This window comes from Cynocephalus volans, chromosome 6, assembly GCF_027409185.1.
Source record: "Cynocephalus volans isolate mCynVol1 chromosome 6, mCynVol1.pri, whole genome shotgun sequence".
Lineage (NCBI taxonomy): Eukaryota > Metazoa > Chordata > Mammalia > Dermoptera > Cynocephalidae > Cynocephalus > Cynocephalus volans.
This window is the reverse complement of record NC_084465.1, coordinates 73,467,689-73,474,902: the sequence shown is the minus strand read 5'-3', so window position 1 is coordinate 73,474,902 and position 7,214 is coordinate 73,467,689. Positions and strand designations below refer to the sequence as shown.

The following is a 7,214-nucleotide window of genomic DNA, read 5'->3' as shown; positions in this document are numbered from 1 at the left end:
AATAAAAGATCAGTGTAACAAGGGAACAAACACTACATAGGAGATGATACAGATTAATACTAAAGATGTTAATATAAGAAATATGTCAGCATTACATTATATAGTATTGTATTACAGGTTACATGAGGTAACAGTAGCAAACTCACATGACTATATGTTCAGTCAAGAAACTTAAACACATCAAGCTTATTGGGTAGGTATAATAATGATGGAGACTTCAGCAAACTGGAGAGCACTCAGCTTCTCCTTAATCATGGAAGACTGTTGCACATGAAATGTGGGACAATTGTTCTCCATTCTTCTGCTTTATCAAGAGAAACCATAATTATATATTAATATTTATGAACTTTTCTGATTTTTAAATTCTGGCTCCATGATTTAAATACTATGCAGACCAAATAAAAGACATCCATGACCTGGATGGGATGTTAAGGATTTTGATTTTCATCCTAAATAAAATTATTTGCCTTTGAAGAAAAGAGTAAGTAGAAAAGAGCAAAATCAGATGTGTATTTTTAAAACAGCAACATTGCACTGTATGGAGAATTGGTTATTAAGAGTATAATTCAGGCATAAGATGATAATGATTTGGTAAATTGGTGATTATGGAGTTGAAGAGAATAAATTGATGATAAAAATAGTGCAGAGGATGGATCCATTAGGTATTGGTTGTAGACAGTGGGAAATAGAAAGGTGTTATGGTTGAGCTCCTGGCTTCTAGCAGCACCATTGGCATGGTTTGTATCTTTTGCTTTTGCTGAGCATTCTCTCCTTAAAACTTTTTCTTGACTTTTGCAGAGGACAGCTGTTCTTTTTGTTGCTTCAACACATCTTCCCCCACTTTTATTTCCCCTTTAGAAACATGATCCACTCCTTTTGGGGATCTGTTCCATATATAGCAACTACATAATTCTAATGGGGGATGCACATGAGACTACTTCTCCAACTGACAGTGGTGTGGACTTGTGACCGAACTGATACAGCACAGCACTTCCTTCTAGGCAATCATCCAAGGATGGACAATTGTGCCAAGCTGGGCCAAGCAGTATTCTTTCTGCTTATTTCATAAAACAAAAATGTAAGAATAGAGATTTTGCCTTGGTGACCATAAATATTTAAGCCCCAATTGACAGATGACCATCTCTTCCCCCTTGTGGAGAAACTGGCCTGAAAGAATGATTGACACATGAAGAGAATTAAAATGAAACTACAAAACATCTTGATTACTTTGAAATTTCATGTTCTAGTGTCTGTGCTCCCCATAACTAAGCTAATTCTTGTCTTCACAAACCTTGGTATAACAAACCATTCCGTCAATTTTATGAGAGATTCTATCATATCATATACCATAGATTGCACATTACTGTACAGGTTTAATATCTATCATCTATAACTGAAATACTGTTCATAAGTAAAGTTCAGTGGTCCTAATGGTACTCAACCTATTCCCTGATTATGTTCCTTATAAATTATTTTTCTGCTGACCTTTTGAGTGACAGGTAACTAGGATTACTTTCCATATTAACTTCCATATTTATCTTCCATATTAACTGCTAGTACATAACTAACCATCACTTCCACCTGTATTTCATGCAGAACCTTAAGAATAGTGCTGGATCCTGTTTGGTCAACATTCCCATTTACTCGAATCTAACCAATTATTAAATCTTGATTATTATTCGTCCTGAATAGCTTCTCTCCACCCCTAATGCAAATACTTTATGTGTTCACCATCTCTCACTTGATCTCTTATAGCTTCCTCAATTATCTCTCTGCCACTATTGACATCTCTTCCTCTCATCCATATCATTGCTAGAGTTAGATTTCTGAAACAAAAATCTTGGTATATAAGTACAATGCTGACATCTTTCAATAGCTCTCATCATCTCTAGATTGAAGTTCAAACTCCTTAAAATTGTGTATAAGCCTCACTCTCAGAAACCAGCTTGCCATTTCACTAATATATCTTACCACATGCCCCCATCATTTGGGTTCAAGAAAAATAAAATTACAGTTGTTCTCTGCCCGCATTTTGTGATTTCATGTCTTCAAGCTTTGGCTTCTAAGTGTCTGGAACCCCCTTAAGTTCCGATTGTAAATGTCAAACTCTTTTACATCATTAGCAATTGTACTCAGATATTACTCACTCTTTGCATATTTTCTTGACTCTAGACAAATAAGTTTACATCCTTATCTTTCTCGTCATTCAATTGACTTCTGCTATTGCATGGGTCCTGTTACAATTATTTGTTTACATTTTTTTCATTGTACTTCAATGTAAGCCATCTCTAGGTAAGAAGTGTGTGTTTCTTTTTGTGTACTTAAACAAAATGACTGACAAAAAGATGCTGTTCAATAAATACTAAACTAAAGTAAAAAGTAGTGTATGGCCATTTACCTCTAATGTTTAAATTATTTATGTTTGCTATTTATGGATATAAAAGGAGTCAAATGACATGGTTTGGGTACTAGTTGTATAATATAAGGTCCAGTTACTTAAATGCTTTGGTCTCTATCTCATCATTTGCTACATGTGGATATTGATTTTTTTTTTCACTTCACAGTATTGTTCTATTGACAACATCCATACTGCATGCACAGTAGGTACTCAATAGATGCTAGCAATTCCTGTCCTACTTTGTGCTTTGCCTCTGTAGTCAACCACTAGATTTTCTTTGTGATACTAAAACTCGATATGAAAATGATTGGAGAAGACATAATAGAAAGCAAACTAATATGTATTTTTCAAGTTAAATGCTGCTAAATACTCTATATTGAACAAAGAATCAGATAACTCAGCATTATCTAAGATCTTTGAAAACCAAATATCAGTCTGTGGGCCAATCAACCTATACTATGTGTGCAGTATGTGTGCAGGCATTTTTTTGGAAAGACTCACAATGGGATAATTACATATTCACTTTCATAGCCTTGGCTGTAGCCACCACTGAATCAATGTGAGTTAATGTAGCAGATAGATTTCTTTGGCTTTTAGTTAGCTTTCTTCTAAAACAGTGAAAGATTATGAGTAATAGATGAAAGCTCAAACACACACACACACACACACACACACACACACACACACACACACACACACACACACACACAGGAAAATACTTTATCTTCCCACAATAAATGTGTAGTAAATGATGCAAAACACAAAATACATTTCACATGGTATTTCTCTCAGACACCAAATTTAGAAATAAATCTAAGATATGACTAACAGTGTGAATTTAGCTAGATTTTAATGCTAGAATAAACAAGCTACAGTCTGGGAGAATTTTCAGCATTAGCAAACATAAGCATAAGTAGCTTCTTTTCTCTCTGAGCTTTTATTCCAGGCTACTACAGAAGCATGCTAACTTCTCCATTCATCCAGAGACTCATGGTGTCAAACTCCCTGAATTAAAGACATTAGAGACTCGAAAGTAGTAAGAGTAACATTGTAGCCACCTCCAGGCAAGGGGGCTCGCCAGGAGGGGACGCCGCTCCCCCTTTTTGCCGTAGGGACCCCCCCCAATCAAACCACCAGAGGGAGGACCCGCTCGAGGCCAACTCCTTCCAGGCTCTAGGCCGGAAAATGCAGCCTGACCATCAGGTGGTCATCAACTGCGCCATTATCTGGGGTGTCAAGTACAACCAGACCTCAAATTCACCACCAAGAAGGACGCTGCATAGTTTGCCACAGGCATGGCCGGTGCCCTAGAGGTGTTGGAAGGGGGTGGGCCTTCTCCACCAGCAGCACCTCCCACCTGGTCCATTCAGAACATCCCCTCCCCAGAGGAGGTGGTGCAGCAGAAACAGCAGCAGCCCGGCCAAACAGAGCGCTTGGGGCGCCGGGTCTGCAATGCAGGAAGACCACCTGCTCCCCCAGCTGGAGGTCCACCCCCACCAGGACCTCCTCCTCCTCCGGGTTCTCACCCAGCCCCAGGTCTGTCCTCCTCGGGGGTCTCTACTGCAGGGCATGGAGCAGGAGGAGGCCCACCCCTGGGACCCCCTCTCCCCATAGCACAGGGACTCAGTGGTGGGGGGTTGAGGCCTCGGCCTGGCCTCAGCCATTGCTGGAGTCGAACTCAGGAAAGTCAGGAAGCAGGAGGAGGCCTCTGGGGGGCCCTTAGCCCCCAAAGCTGAGAGCAGTCGAAGCACAGGCGGGGGGGCTCACGGAAGAGATGAATGCCATGCTGGCCTGGAGAGGGAAAGCTACACAAGTGGGGAGAAGTCCTCCAAGGATAAATCTGCCAATCAGGAGCCAGAGGCCAGAGTTCCAGCCCAGAGTGAATCTCTGCAGAGACCCTGGGAGAAGAACAGCACAACCTTGCCAAGGATGGAGTCATCGTCTTTGGTGACCGCTTCCGAGGCCCACCCCTCTACGCCCGGCTCCATTAATGAGTCAGACATGCAGAGGGTGAAACAGGAACTTCTGGAAGAAGTGAGGAAGGAATTGCAGAAAATGAAAGAGGAAATAATCGAAGCCTTTGTCCAGGAGCCGAGGAAGCGTGGTTCTCCCTGACCACAGGGACTCAGAAGACTGTTTCTCCTTTACGTACACCCCGCCTGTCACCTTGCTTTTCCTGCCTCAACTTGACTTGGAATTGGCTGAAGACTACACAGGAATGCATCTTCCCCACTTCCCATCCCACTTGGAAAATTCCAAGGGGGTGTGGCTTCCCTGACACCATGCCCACACTCATACTGTCTGCTGATTGGCTGGGGATGCCCCCACCCTTCGCTACCTTTGGTTCTTCCCTTTTGCCATTCCCCTGGGGCTGGTTCCTCTGCTGGGAACATATCAATCAACCCACAGAAAGAGGGAAGGAAGGAGGGAATTTCACATTACCTTGTTCCAGATTGACTTTAATGCTTAATGCCTTCAAATTTTTTATATATATATATCTGGGTTTGGGAGGAAAAGGAATTTTTTTCCTCTTTCATTTTGATAAAATGGGGTGTGGGAGTTTTTAAATGCTGTACACCAGGCTTCCCCAATTTGGGGCAGTTATTTAAGTCGGGAGATGTCCCACCAGGCCGGGGGTGCCTCTCTGCACCCCAAGGATTCCATTTCCCTCTGGTTCTTTCCCTTTTTCTATGAGGAATTAAGATGCTGTAAATATTTACAACCTCACTTTTTTTTTTTTTTTTTTTTTTTTTTTTTTTTAATTTGGATGGGTTTGGGGGTCCAGGCCATTTTTACTCAATGGAGAAAATAAGATGAGGGAGAAAGGAAAAGGAGGAAATATCTCCTTTACCTTTAGCTTCTTGAAAATGGGCCCCTGTGTAATAAATCTGACAGTTTTTGTATATAAGAAAAAAGATATTAGAGACTCTTGAAAAGTCACGGACAATGGATCACCAGAGATCAAGATAGAAAGAAGATATTTTCTATCTCAATCGATCCTCAACAGCAATATTAAATCATTCTCCTAATGTTCAACATAAAATAAATTGTAGTATTGCCTTGGAAAATTCATTTTGGCATGGTAATGTTATGGATTAAGGTATTATTTGTCATACTTGGTGATATTAATAAATGCAAAGAATGATTGGCAGATTAACTCCCTCACAAATATACTAAAAAATCAAAACCAGCAAAGAGATCTGCAATTAAGCAACATTTAAATTTATCTGTACTGATGTATGATCTATTGATTTTTACCAATAAATTATTCCGGTCCCTCATTCGTGATAGAATTGCCCTGTCACACATCTATGGAAAAAAATGAGAACGAATGACAGAAAAAGTGTCAGTTTCTCAACTTTAGCTGCTTTATGAAATATCAAGCATACTTGATAAGAATCAGTAGAATTGTACATAAAAAATAGCATACTATTGATGGGCATGAGGCTTTTTCTGGACAATGTATCTGGATCATAATCAACAATGTCATTTAATTTCAAAATCACCTCAGATTTTTACATCCAAAATATAAATAATGAAGTGTTGGAAACAATCTCACCAATGCACATATCATCAAAAAAAGTCAAGGTGAACTCTGTAAAAGGCTGCAAAATATTAGAAAAAATATAGAAATCTATAATTTGCTATATTAGTTCTATACAATAATTAACTGGTATTTGAAATTTTTTTAACTCTCTAGGAAAAATATCTTACATGAATGTTAGAATACTTTGCATGAATATAGAGAATGCACCCAGATGCCCATTACCTAGATTAAATAATTGTTTATATTTTTCCATGTTTGTATCTTTTATTTTTGCTAAAATATTTAATTATTGGCATCATGAATTTTCTCTGTAAAATATTTTGTATTTTTCCAAAAAGCCCATTTTAGTATTTAAACATAATATCTTATTGCATCTAACAAAATTAACAATTATAACAACATTATAGGAATTATTCATTAATGTGATCCAATACACATTTTGTATTCAAGTTCCCAAATTGACACATTAATTTTCCTACAACCCTGTAGTCTCTGTAAAGTGAAAGATTGATTTAAAGTCTTTATTGGACTAAAGTGAAACATCGTTGGCGAGAATACTTTATAGATGGTATGTATTTCCTATTACATCATACAGGAAGGTACACAGTGTTTTCTTGTGGCATCCATAGGTATGCTAAAGTTAATCAGCCAATGAGGGGTCAGTTAGTTTTATCCATCCTTTGTAAAGTTACATTTTTTCCCTCTCAAAACTGGACATAATAGATGGCGTGATTTTTTTTAATGCTGCACCTATAAAAATGGTGATTTTCTAAAGCTATCTTTTCTTCACATTTATTAGACAGCGCTCTTTCATAAAGGTCTTTCTCAGATACAGAAAAGCTACTTGGTTAATGTGTAATATAGTATCTCCTAGAAATGAAGAATAAGTGTTTCATTTATTCCTTTTAATTAATATTATTCTGTGTAAAAACATGGCATAATGGCCCCCTTAAATGGTGAAAATATTTTACTTGATTGTGCTGACTTTTTTTTTTTAATCGTGATGGCCTCATAGATTTTTCCATACTTAACTTTTTAAAATTAATTCTAGTACTTACACTTTAAAACAAAATTTTCAAAGTGTAGCATACAGTTAGAAAAACACACACACCATAGTACATTGCTTGATGAATTTACATAAAGTACAACATACCTGCCTAATACCCAGATCAAGAAACAGGATCTTAGAAACATCTCATAAATCTCCCTCTTGCCCCTTTCCAGCACCCCCCAAAATATCTACTGTCTTTACTTCAAGTACCACAGATC

At 38.2% G+C, this 7,214-nt stretch overlaps 1 pseudogene; it reads left to right on the top strand.

Moving 5' to 3' along the window:
- The first annotated feature begins 698 nt into the window (after positions 1-698).
- LOC134380939 (vasodilator-stimulated phosphoprotein-like) lies at positions 699-4,513 on the top strand (annotated as a pseudogene).
- Positions 4,514-7,214: the final 2,701 nt, after the last annotated feature.